The sequence below is a fragment of the Hydra vulgaris genome, chromosome 03, assembly GCF_038396675.1.
Source record: "Hydra vulgaris chromosome 03, alternate assembly HydraT2T_AEP".
Taxonomy (NCBI): domain Eukaryota; kingdom Metazoa; phylum Cnidaria; class Hydrozoa; order Anthoathecata; family Hydridae; genus Hydra; species Hydra vulgaris.
The window spans coordinates 34,672,509-34,686,594 of NC_088922.1; the positions used below are offsets into that span (position 1 = coordinate 34,672,509).

The 14,086-nt window shown below is 30.3% G+C and overlaps 2 long non-coding RNA genes across 5 annotated transcripts; both read right to left on the minus strand.

Annotated features, from left to right (window-relative positions):
* Positions 1-1,023: 1,023 nt before the first annotated feature.
* LOC136078116 (uncharacterized) lies at positions 1,024-3,550 on the minus strand. Of its 4 annotated transcripts, none has more exons than XR_010637533.1 (7): positions 3,412-3,550; positions 2,611-2,647; positions 2,089-2,112; positions 1,818-1,969; positions 1,652-1,675; positions 1,513-1,554; positions 1,024-1,283 (listed from the first exon to the last, which is right to left on the minus strand). It is a non-coding gene; the product is annotated as an uncharacterized LOC136078116 (long non-coding RNA). The 4 variants fall into 4 exon arrangements; XR_010637531.1 differs by having other exon boundaries at positions 3,296-3,549; XR_010637532.1 differs by having other exon boundaries at positions 3,286-3,549.
* Positions 3,551-11,103: 7,553 nt separating this feature from the next.
* LOC136077716 (uncharacterized) lies at positions 11,104-11,920 on the minus strand. The gene is made up of 2 exons (XR_010637210.1): positions 11,833-11,920; positions 11,104-11,368 (listed from the first exon to the last, which is right to left on the minus strand). It is a non-coding gene; the product is annotated as an uncharacterized LOC136077716 (long non-coding RNA).
* Positions 11,921-14,086: the final 2,166 nt, after the last annotated feature.

The following is a 14,086-nucleotide window of genomic DNA, read 5'->3' on the forward strand; positions in this document are numbered from 1 at the left end:
TTTATAAAGCCTGATTTTTGACTTATAATCTATAAGTCAAAAATCACAATATAAGTCTCTATAATATAGAGACTTATATTGTGACCATTATGTATGGCCTTATCTTGATCAATGTTGCTACACTTGAAATATGTTGCTGTACTTTTCAGGTATTTTGTTTGGCTACTATTTTTTTATGATGTTGTTTTGATTTGATTTGTTCCTTAAACAGAAAGCTGCACAGTGACTTTTTTCCCACATGTTCAATTTCAGTAATATTTTTGTGTCAAAACTGTTTATAATTCATTTTACAGGAGGTAGTGTAAGATTATTTTATTTTTGACTACTTACTTATTTTGCATTGTGGTTGTTTATATTTTTTAGAACCCTTCAAGGATATGATTTAACTAATAACGGGGTGGATTCTTCTTGGTTGCCTAAAAGATTTTTTGAAGGCAGTTCTGCATTATGCGTTTTATTGTAGTATAAAAACATGCCAATAATCCAAAAATTAAAAGTTCAGTCATTAATTGTGAAAAAGATTCTGCTTAAAGGAAAAAGGCTTATAAAGTGTGCTTAGCTACACTCTAAGAAAAAATCCGTTATATACAACGAACTGCATCTGTCGCTATTGCACCAACGGGTTTTCCGTTATGTTAACGGATTAAAATTTTAACGGATTGAAGTTCGTCGATATAAATCCGTTGAAATTACGGATTTATTCCGTTCGTGCAACAAACAATTCGTTAAAATAAAGGAATTATTACGCTGGGCGGCTTTTGCTGTTTTGGTAAAATAAAGAATTTTATTACGTCATTGAATTGAATAGTTTATTATTCCCTTCATTAGAATTAGAAAGGAATTAAGCCAGATAAAATTGAGATTTCATTAAAAAATAGTCCTTATTTTTAGTATATAGATTATTTTATTATGATATTCAACATCTGATACAAGCAGTACTACTTATACTAACTAACTTGATCGGGAGAGATGTTTTAGCAAGCTTTAAAAACGTTTTAACTTTTTAATTGAAAACTAATTAAATATTTATAACAATATAATTCAATATAGAAACTTTCTATTACAACAAAAATTAAAAAATTTAAAATTATAAAAAGTTTCTTAATATATATTTTAATAATACAGTTATTATTTTCAAGGTCAAAAAACATTTATATAAAAAACACAGACATGTATACAATTGTTACTATTCTAGATTTCAATTTTTATTACTGTTGTAAATTCATGTGTGTGCACATTTCAATTCCAGCAACCTGTTGTCGGTTATTTAAAGATAAACAAACCTTAAAATACAAAAAAGAAAATATTGAATATAAATGATATACCATAACACAAATTGGTAAATTTTTACTAATAACCCTGAAAGAAACATTGTTGCTAACTTTTTATTTCTAAATTGCAAATAAAAATTATGTAATTTTATTAGTTCTACATTTCAATGTATTAAACTAAATTTTATTTAATAATAATAAACACGTTAAAAGTATTAATATTAGAATTTAAACTTGATACCTCATGCCTGAATACCACATGTCTAGTAGTAAGTAGCAAGTTCTATACAAATATAAACAAGCAATATATAAACTTATTTGTAACTAACATAAAAAAATTGCAATAAAAAAAAATAGTTTTTCAACTAATTTAAACTTACTGTGTGATAGAGCATGACACGTATCTAAAATAGCAAATTATAAAAGCATATACAAACTTAAATATACAAATTATAACAATCCATATATAATCTTTGCTGTAACTAGCCTAAATAAACACCCATAGAAAAAAATGCAAGTAAACATTTTACAACTGATCAAACTTACAGTGTGATATTGCATGTCACGTGCCTAAAATTATAAAAGCATATAAACAAATTATATCTAAACTTAGCTGCAACTAGTTTAAACAAATATACCCATTAAAATAAATGCAAGTAAATATTTAAATTTGATCCTCGTGCCTGAATGAACCATGTCTAAAGTAGCAAGTTTAATACAAATATAAACAAGCAATTTATAAACTTAGTTGCAACTGACATAAAAAAATTGCAAGTAAAAAAAAATAAAAATAGATTTACAACTAATTTAAACTTACCGTGTGATACAGCATGACCTGTGACTAAAATAGCAAATTATAAAAGCATATACAAACTTAAATATATAAATTATAACAACCCATATATGAGCCCATGAGATGCATGGTGGTATAAGTCACTTTTTTCAATATTTTGAGTTATTTCCATTAATTGCTAGCATTTTGTTTATTCTATTACATGGCAAAGTGGTATATCTCTAATGATATTGATAATGATGCTGGAACTGTTTTTTGTTATGCTCCTCACTAAACAGTTGTTTTTGTTCACAGCCATAGTGATATTAGTCAGACTTTTCAAAACTAGATATGAGTGACTTATACCACTATGCATCTCAGGGGCTCATATAAACTTTGCTGTAACTAGCCTAAATAAATACTCATAAAAAAAATGCAAGTAAACATTTTACAACTGATGAAACTTACAGTGTGATATTGCATGTCGCATGCTTAAAATAGTCAATCATAAAAGCATATAAACAAATTATATGTAAACTTAGCTGCAACTAGTTTAATTAATTATACCTCATGCCTGAATGAACCATGTATAAAGTAGCAAGTTCTATACAAAAAATAAAAAAATTAAAACAATCCCTTTATAAACTTTGCTATAACTAGCCTAAATAAACAACCATAAAAAAAATGCAAGTAAACATTTTACAACTGATGAAACTTACAGTGTAATTTTGCATACCACATGTCTAAAATTGCAAATTATAAAATCATATAAACTAGCTCTATGTAAACATAGCTGCAACTAACCTAAATAATGATACCCATCATTGATGGGTCTTTTGATGGCATCAAAAGAAATGTTAACATTTTTAATTTTATAACTGATTTAAATTTATACCGTAAATTACTACATGTCACGTTTAAAATAGAGAATTACACAAGGATATATACAAGTCATGTAGTCTTAATTATAGAAATAATTGTTCAACTAACCCTTTAGTTTATCATATAAAAAAATTAGAAATATATTCAATGCTTAATATAGAAAATTTAAAATAAGTTTAACAACCTTCGAAATTACAAATAACAGAGTGTAATTTAAACTGCGTTTATCCATTTGCTTTCTTTACTAAAATTTAGTAAAAAAAGAAAATGGATAAACACAATTAAAATTGTGCTTTTTTAAAATAGCTTCACATTTAGTCGAAATGTGAAGCTATTTAAAAAATGGCAAAATAAGCTTACTGCAACAAACCTTTATCTACAATTTAAATATGGTTTAAGAAGATCGCCTTTTAAAAATTTATCATTTATAAATAAAGAACTTGACAAATATAAATCAAACAAACAAGACTTAAAAAAATAATCTACAGAGAATGCACTTCATAATTTCTTATAGAAACCCTTTTTAACAAAAACTTCAGTTGTTTTTCAACGGATTTGAATATTTAATCCGTTGAATTAACGAAATTTCGAAGAATCCGTTAATAGTTTATTTTACTACGTTAATTTTGTGATTTTTGGTTACGAACTACTTCGTTAATTTAACGGAAAAAAGTAATCCGTTGCTTTTTCTAACGGATTGTTTTTAGAGTGTAATTAGTTTAACAAGTTTCAATTGTGATGATTGACTGGTGACGAACTTATTTACTTTTTATGCTTTAACTAAATGATTTGTTATTGTTAATAGTTATGTTATGAATTGTTTGTGACCTAAGTAAAAAAAGTTTTTATTTCTTCATTTGCATTACTTAGCATTAATATTTAATTATTTTTTCTACAGATTAGTTGGTAATAGCCTTTATTATCTTATTTGTTTGATGTTCAACATAAATTACTTCAGGCTATAGATGAATCTAATTTTAGTTTACTTCTTTGGAAATTTTATATCGTTTACTTAGTTTATTGTATTGCTAATTTTTTTATTACTAAAAAAAGAATTTTTTTACAAAAAAAAAGTGTAAAATGCATACTAAAAGGCTAACATTGATAATGTTTTTTTTTTAACATCTTTATTTCCAACAAGGCTGCAAGCAACTACTAATACAGAAAAGATGAAATTTATAGAGCCAGATAACGAATAATAGAAAAATTAATAGATTGTGAATTATATGAATCAGGAAAACAAGATGAAGCAAGTGAAAAAAAAAGTTTAAGGAAAAAAACTAGACGAATAAGAATTTTGGGAGCACTTAGGAACAGTCATAGTAAAACAATTACACTTTATTGAATGATGAGTAACACAAGTATGAATTTTAGTAGATGACACAAGAGACGCTAGCTCTTTAGAGCAGTGTCCATTGTAGTATTTATAAAAAATAGAAAGAGAAGCAACATTATGATAATGTTATAATAGTTGGAGGTTGCTTCAAGAGCAGCTCCTTGTTTGCTGCAAGAGCAGGTCAAGGTGCAAAAACAATTCATTTTTGCACCTTGTCTAAAAGAGAAAGGGCATTACTAGAAGATCCGCCCAAGATATGGCGAAAGTGTTCCATTCAAGAATGGATTTAGGACTTATAGAGATAAGATATTTATAGATACTTATAGAGATGTTTGCATTGATGTATGCTTATACATTTAAAAACATATCATAAATTGACATTATATTCAAAGGCTGAATTTTAGCACAATTGTTACAAGCAAAAGGTCTTTGCACACTACGAATTTGGCATTTATACTTCAAGGGTTCTTTATTGTAAACACTTTTTTTTTTCTATGTTCTATTTATTTTTTTGTATAAAGCTAATTTAAAAAAAGGTTTATAAGTTTAGAAGCTTTAATACAATATAATAAGTTTTGACACTTCTGTTCTGAACAAGAATAATTTATTAAACATATGAATTAAAATATCAACTAGTTTTTTAACCTCTTCTTCTTTACATAAAAATTGGCTTAAATGTAGAAATAAACACAGACCAATAATGACAGTGCTTTAGCTCATTCACCTGATTAAAAGACTCCAAAAAACCACATTGCATATTCAAAGCGCATTATTACTGACTGCAAGAAATCTCAAAATTAAACGCAAAATAAAGCAGATTTACTTAAGAACATTAAAATCTATCAACATATAACCAAAAAGTACACTTAAAAAAAACATAGAACTTCAAAAACATACATCTACAATATTTTTGTAAAAAATCAGCAAAGAACAATACAGCGGAGAAAATAGAATCAGCCTCACCTTTATTTTTTGTTTTAATTTAACAAAAATGGCAGTGAGACAATTATTAAGTCTACTTTATTTTTTATTATCTTATACTACAACTAAAAAGTTTATAAATTGGTATGTTTAATTAATTACAAATGGAAAAAAAATTAAAAGTATTCAATTTGTGGAGAAAATAAAACTAGCCTCATCTACATTATATACAAGAAAATACAGAAAATATTTTGTTTTTTCGCTCATTTAATATTTAGTATTGCTTCCTGATTTTTTAATGACTTCAAAATATGATATACTTGAAAAATACTAGTCATAGGATTTTGGATAGTTTCTATAGGTATTTCATTCCAAGCTTGTCTGATATGAGTTTTCAGCTCCAAGGTGGATTCAAATTGCTTACCATTTTCATAAACCTTTCTAGAAAGTATTCCCCATAGATTTTTAATTAAGTTAAGATCTGGACTACATGCAGGCCATTCCATTATCTGAATATTTTTTTCTCTAAACCAAGTTTTTGTAAGTTTTATATTATGGATAGCAGCATTATCTTGTTGAAAAGTTAAATTTTCACCCATCAATTCCTCACCATGCTCAAGCAAATTTATTTCTAATAAGTCAATGTAGTCCTGTGAACTGATATTTGTTGAAATCCATGCCAGTGGGAGTTTTCCAGCAAAGGAAAAAGCCCCCAAAACCATAACAGTTTCACCACCAAAGTTACAACTTATCCAAGTTTCTTTCTCTTTTCGAAGATCGTGCCAGTAATGTTAATCGCTATTAGGACCATCTAGATTGAACTTTTTTCATCACTAGAGAAACTTGATGCCACTCTTCCTGCCAAGACATGTGTTCTTTTGCAAATTGTAATCTAACTTCTTTATAACGAGCAGTAAGTTTTGGTTTTGGTTTACGCTTTTTCCAAACTGTGTTTGAATCTTCATGTAAGATTTGTCTAACACATTGAACAGATACAGGTAATTGTAAATCAGCACAAATTTTAGATGCAGTCATGTGCTGAGCAGCAGCCCAACATACAATAACTCATTTAGTATGATTATCAATTTTACGTTTGCCACCACTTGTCAGATGTCAGATCAGATGTCAGATCAGGTTATCCTGCTACTGGTAACATGTAACCCAGTACAATCTGCTTCATGTCCTGCTGCTTTGTAGGATACGCCTTTTTAGGCAAAGGCTAGGAGATGCCAACTCCGATTTAAAACACCCCCTGCCTTGGGGCTCTTGGTTGAGTAAAGGCTAGAGATAGTGTCTCAATAAAAATACTCATCTTAGCCAGATGTTAAATGCTCTCGGCTACTGTCTTGTAGAAGGCCTCCTAGGCAAAGACTTAAGGGGTAAACAGATTCTATCTGTTGACCAGCCTCGCACCCCTTCTTCATCTATTAGGCTGGCGCAGATGTATTTTTAATACATTATTTCCAGTTTAGGATGTTAAATGCTAGATCTTCTTGACTCAATGCTTGTGTCTCTGTTTTTATGACTAGGCAACTTATTCTATTATCTCCTAATGAGGGTACAGCTCTATTTTTATGGTTTTATGGTTCTGAGGCCGGCTGGTAGCCAGGTTTCCCAAACTCTGTGGTAGCTCTCAGAGATGCTGATTCCATCAACAGCTGAAAAATATCAAAGTATTAACAGTGCCAGTGCGCATGGATGGTGTCCCTGTTTGTACTTTTGGTGTGCATTGCGGAGGCCACATTTGGAGCCCTTTGTTACGGCTTAGGGTTTATTAGTAGTAATGAGGCAATTGCTTTGGGCTATTAAACGGTGTTCTGAGTACTATCTATGCTTTGAGACAAGTTCTTCAATCTAATTTAAAAATGAATAAAGTACGAAAAACTATAAAACACAAAAAATCATCATCACCAAGTTCTCTAAACCTATCATTCACTAATATTCGTGGTCTTCGAAGTAACTTTTCTTCTGTTGAGTCTTATCTCTTGCAAAGTCCACCAGACCTACTTGCTCTTTGTGAGACTAATTTGGGTTCGGCTGTCCCATCTTGTGATCTTAGTGTTGATGGTTATCTTCCTTTAATTCGTAAAGACTCCAATAGTCACATGCTTGGCCTAGACATTTACATTCGTAAGAATTCACCCGTTTGTCGTGAAACTAGGTATGAATCCACAGACTATTCATGTGCTTTCGTTTAGCACCACTTCACTCTATTGCCTTTCTCTTTGTTCTATATCGCTCTCGTTCATCTCAAGACTGCACTCTTTTTGATGTTATTTCTGATCATATTGACCAAGCCCTCTCTCTTTATCCATCAGTCAATATAGTTGTTGTCGGTGACTTTAATGCTCACCACTCTGAATGGCTTGGCTTTAGTGTCAGTGACTCTGCAGGCATTAAAGCCCACAACTTTTGCCTTTCTCAATCCCTAACTAAAATAGTCAACTTTCCAACTCGCTTTCCTGACAACCCTAATCATTTACCTTCTCTACTCGACTTATCTCTTGTTTCTGATCCTCGTCAGTGCTCAGTTTCTCCGCATTCACCCTTAGGTTCCTCTGATCACAGTTTGATCTCTCTAAAACTAATATCTCATTCTTCTTCATCACCTGAATACCCCTATTATTGTACCTTTTACAACTACAGTAAAGCTGACTGGGATTCTTTCCGTGATTTTCTTCGTGATGGCCTTTGGGTAGAAATCTTTCGTCTTCCTGTCGACAAATGTGCTTCTTACATAACTTCGTGGATTCAGGCTGGCATGGAATCTTTTATTCCCTCTCGACAATTCCAGGTCAAGCCTCACTCTCCTCCATGGTTTTCCTCACACTGTGCTGCTGCGATTGCCAATCGAAACCGTTACTTCCATATTTATCAGCAAAACAATTCTCCAGAAAACAGACGTCTGTTTATTACTGCTAAAAACAACTGTAAAAAGGTTTTGTCTAACGCCAAAACCTGCTATTCTCAGATCATGAAATCTCGTATCTCATCTCAAAAATTAGGCTCTCGTGACTTCTGGAGAATCTTTAATAATATCAATAATAAGGGCAAATCTTTAATTCCACCTCTCTTGTTTGGTTCAGACTTTGTCACCTCACCTAAAGACAAAGCCGAACTGTTTGCTAAAAACTTTTCATCAATATCATCTCTTGATTCCACTAGTTGCGTTCTACCTGATATTGCCAACAAACAGGTTGATCCATTGCTTGACATTCATATCACTCCAGCATCTGTATCTAAAGTGATTTCCTGCCTAGACTCTTCTACAGCTTGTGGCCCAGACAACATACCTGTTATTGTCTTGCAGAAGTGTTCTCCGGAGCTGTCGTCTATACTCTCAAAACTATTCAACAAGTGCTTATCAGAGTCTTGTTTTTTTCAGCCTGCTGGAAAGCGGCATCTGTTATCCCTGTCTTCAAAAATTCTGGAGAGCGATCTGATTCGTCTAAATACCGTCCCATAAGTCTTCTTCCTATCATAAACAAGGTTTTTGAATCTTTAATTAACAAACACTTAATTTCTCATCTTGAATCTAATCACTTACTTTCTGACCATCAATATAGATTTCGATCTTCTCGTTATACAGCTGATTTGCTAACAGTAATAACTGACAGGTTTTATCGTGCATTAGATGAAGGTGGAAAGGTTAAGGCCATCGCTCTTGACATTTCAAAAGCTTTTAATAAAGTTTGGCATGCTGGTCTTCTCCATAAGCTTTCTTCTTATGGTGTATCCGGCAACATCTTTAAGATCATTGAATCCTTCCTTTCCAATCGTAGCATAAAAGTTGTCCTCGATGGACAACACTCTTCTTCTTATTCTATAACTTCAGGGGTTCCTCAAGGTTCTATCCTTGGCCCTATACTCTTTTTAATTTACATTAACGATCTTCCAGATATTATCACATCTAAGGTGGCATTGTTTGTTGATAATACTACCATTTATTCTTGCCGTGATAAGAAACCAACACCCTCTGATTGCTTGGAGGGGGCATTTGAGCTTGAAAAGAATCTCACTTCTGCTACATCATGGGGCTCACAGTGGCTGGTGAACTTTAATTCAGATAAAACTCAATTTTTTTCAGGCAATCGTTATCGCAATAGATTAGATCTTCCTATATTTATGAACGGTGATGTACTCAATGAGTCACCTACTCTTCATCTTCTAGGATTAACTCTTACTTCCAATCTTTCTTGGAAACCATATATCAAATCAGTTGCAAAATTAGCATTTGCTAAGGTTGCATCTCTTTATCGAGCTCGTCACTTTCTTACTCTGGATTCTATTCTCTCTCTATATAAATCTTAAATCCGGCCTTGTATGGAATACTGTTGCCATATCTGGGGCGGATCTTCTAATAATGCCCTTTCTCTTTTAGACAAGGTGCAAAAACGCATTGTAAACATAGTTAGACCTGCTCTTGCAGCCAACCTCCAACCATTATCACATCATCGTAATGTTGTTTCTCTTTCTCTTTTCTACAAATACTATAATGGGCACTGCTCTAAGGAGCTAGCGTCTCTTGTGCCATCTACTAAAATTCATTCTCGTGTTACTCGTCATTCAATTAAGAGTCATCCTTTTTCTGTGACTGTTCCTAAGTTCTCCAAAAACGCTTATTCGTCTAGTTTTTTTCCTCGAACATCAGTTCTTTGGAATTCGCTTTCTTCATCTTGCTTTCCTGATTCATATAATTTGCAATCTTTTAAGTCGTCCGTCAATCGATATCTTGCTCTACAATCTTCATCTTTTCTCTTTCAGTAACTTCCATTTCAAATTATGGTATTAAAAACCAAATATTAAAAACTTTATGAGCACTGGTTTCACAGTCTTTGTTTAATTTACAAATAATAATAAAAAAATAAGTCACCAATGCGTATTACCAGATCAAAATATACAAGTAAACTGAAAATAATTATTAATGAGGCTAATTCTATTTGTTACCGCAAATATCAAGTATTATACACTTTATGTTTTTATCAAATGTACCGCAATTTAATTATGGTATATTATAATCTAAAAAGTTGTTGTTTGTAACAATAATTATATGTGTTTGGATACAAAAGATGCACCGCACAAAGTTGCTTACAGATTTACAAAACATTGAATCAGTACATGGTGAGGCTAATTCTATTTTCTTCACTGTATGTAACCTAACCAATCCACAAATATATCAAATAGCAAGAGAAAATATCAACTTTAGGACTAAAATAGTCAGTGCATACATTAGTTTAAAAATAATTTTATAAAGAGAACATTATTTCTTATAATAGATCATAAGCATAAGCACAAGTGATCAACTTAATTTACATAAATAGAAATATTTGTAGATATTATTATCTACTTGATAATAATTTATATTAAAAACTAACCTTCATATGTCTCTTTTTTAAATATGTTGTGTTGATGTATTTGCCCTGGCTTTTAGTTTATGACTAAAAATTTAAACATCAATTCTTGAGGTTTAACTATCTAATCATTTCTAAAAGCATCAAGGGTAAACAGCCTAACTCACCATACCTAATCAAAATAAAAACACTATTAATTTGCATCTTTTTAATTTTAAGAATAATTTTTATTTAAACACAGAAACAATCTTTTGCTTGAAATGTAATGTATAAATATCAAAAAAGAAATTAAAATGAAATATTATCAATAAGAAATTATGCAAGTCTATTTTTTATCAGATAACTTGTAGTGCAAAAATACTTTTATGGAAGATTTTATACCTTTTTGTCGCACTGTAACTATTACTCTCAGCTAAAATACCAAATAAATAAATAATTCTAAACTATATACAATAATTTTTTTTATTTATTTAATCTAATAAACTCTAACTGTAACTGTAACTCTCAGCTAGAATACCAAATATATAAATAATTCTAAACGATGACTAATAAATAAAAAATATAAAACAGTTTAAAAAAAATAAAATTCAAACGCCAAATAATCTATAATATAACATTGAAATAATAACAAAATCACAAAAAATTATCTCAATAATAACATTGTTGTTGTTGATGTTGTTTTGATGTTGTTGTTGCTGAATTATCACGATACTCGATTTCCGGTTTTCGCTTTTAAACTTTTCGCTTTAACGTTCTTTCGCTTTAAAACTTTTCGCTCTTACGTTCTTTCGCTTCTAAACTTTTCGCTCTGACGTCCCACTACCGATCAAGAAAACTAGATAGAAACAAAAAAGAAACAAAAAACCTCATGAGCTCGTGATGTGTCTAAACTTATCTAGTAGTATAGTTCTGTACATACAAACCAAGAATACATTTGTTATAAAAATACGCTAATACGTATTTTTGTGGAAAATTTTCGCGCTGTTATGCTACCCACAAATATGCGGTCTCATTCACACATAATAACACAAATCTGAATAAATATACAAGGATAAGGTCAAAAAAAGATTATGAACAAAAGTATATAATAAAGAACAAATATTTGATAAACTGATTTTAGAGACTGTGTGACTGTTTTAGAGACTACAGGTGTGATGGTGTAGTGCATTAGCATGTACCGTTTGGTCATCTCGTATGGTCTTGTTATGTTTTTGTTCACTTTCAAATCGGGTGAATAGAAAGCTAAACACACTCACTCCTTGCGCTTATGGGCTATCACATCACATTTAAAAAACATACTTCCAGGAGGTATTGTTTTAGCTGATAGAGGTTTTAACATTGCCGATAGTGTTGGCTTTTATTGTAGGGAATTGAAGATTTCAGGATTTACGAAAGGGAAACTAAAATTATCTTGTTTAGATGTAGAATCAATCCGAAAAATCGCTTCTGTTCGTGTACACGTGGAGAGAGTTATTGGTTTGTTACATAACAAATATAAAGTTCTACAAAGTATTATGCCATTAGACTAGTTATATACAAAAGATTCTGGATTATGCACACTAGACACAGGGGCGGATCCAGGATTTTTATTGACTGTAGCAAAAATGCCAAAAAATATTTTTTGGTCTAAAAAAAAAAAAAAGTCCTCGCTTTTCACATTTGCCGACAGTACGAAAAGTCCAAGTTTGCCGATTGTACTATATGATCTACATATGCCGATTTGCTGGTTTAAAAGAGCTAAATTTGCAGACATAATGAAATAAAATTCATTGATGGAAGGTAGGGGGAGGGAATCACACACCATTTGCGCTAGCCTTGTATGTACAGTGGCTTGTAGTGATACATGAGGTCCCCTAACACTGCTTTCTTTTTTCGTCCGTTTAGAGCGGAAGAACGTTACCTGATTTACGCGACGTTAAAATTATCTAGTTAAACTAAATACTTTTTAACGAAATAATAGTTTTTTATGACTTTTAATCAAGACTAAAACCCTTAACGAACCCTTATTCTCAGTCGATGTATTTAAATTTAGTTCTTGGTATTCCTATTGCCAGTCAATGTATTTATGCCGAATAATACACAAAACATTATCATATAAATTTATCTATATATTTAAATTAACAAAATATTTGTGGTTGTTAAAATGTTTTGGTCTGCAAAAAAATTGGAGGTTGATATTTGAAAATAAAAACGACAAATTTAAGCTAAATTTGTTTAAAATTCAATTTTTTTTATTTAATCACAATTTGTTTTAAAACACATACTTTATTTAATGGCTTACCTTATAAAATATATGAAAATCAAAATAAACACTTCAACGATTTATATAAATTTATAAAAACAATTTATAAATATTTTCATATTTTTAATAATATACTTCATTACTTCATTAAATAAACTTTTCGTCAAATAATGAAAAAAAGAAACAGGTTTCAAATCAAATAAAAAATAGTAAATAAACGTTTCAATAAAAATATATTGCTTTAAATAAATAAGGAATGCTTTTAAAATCCCAAAATATCAAACTCCAGGCATATTACAATTAACAACGATACTATCAACAAATGTCAGCAATTAATAAAAACAAAAGTGTCAATGAATAAATGTCAACCTAACAAGATAAACTTAATTTGGTCGTTCTTTCTTTAAAACAACATAGTTCTTTGTTTGATTTGGGTATAGGAAAGTATATTGTGACGATAACACTCAATTTCAATTAAGAAATGCATTAAAGCATAAAAGTATTGAATATGGAATTCAAATAAACTTTATCTTTAATCAAATTGAAGAAAAGCCATTGAACAGTATTGTTAAAAGGACATTCTAACCCACCTATTTCAAATGATTTGAGATATTGACCAAAGTTTAAAAAAATAAAACATTATACTGACAAAATTTCAAAACAAAATTTCAAAATCAAACATATAACTTGTATTACAAGCTATCATAACATCTAAAATACTTTTCGAAAGAGAATTTATATCAATGGTTTTCCCAAAACAGCAACTTTCTGATACAATAACATTTTTGTAACATACACCTTGTCAAAGGGAACAATAGTTCCTAGTAGAAGTTAAGGAAAAAAAATAGTAGAAAGTTCCTTTGATACAGTTTTATTAGACAATTCCTATGGGAATCGTCTAATAAAACTGTATCGTAATTTTTAATTAGAGCTGAGGCGTTAACTTTGGAAGATTTATGATATTCGTGGAGATTCTTTAAATACAAGTCTTTCCATGTCGATCGGAAATGCGTCAATAACATGGAAAGATGTTTATTACATTGATTTATATCTATATTATAATCATTTTCGAAAAAGAACTTATATCATTGGTTTTCCAAAAACAGCAACTTCCCGATACAATAACATTTTTGTAACATACCCTTGTCACAGAGAATAATAGTAGTAATTTCCTAGTAGATATTTCCAAATTAAAATAAAGTAGTAGAAGGTTCCTTGCAATTTTAGAATAAATTAAAAATCTAAGAGCATTTTAGTTTAACCTTTTTGAAGTTTTGATGTCAATCAGATCATATAATAAAGTGTTGCTAG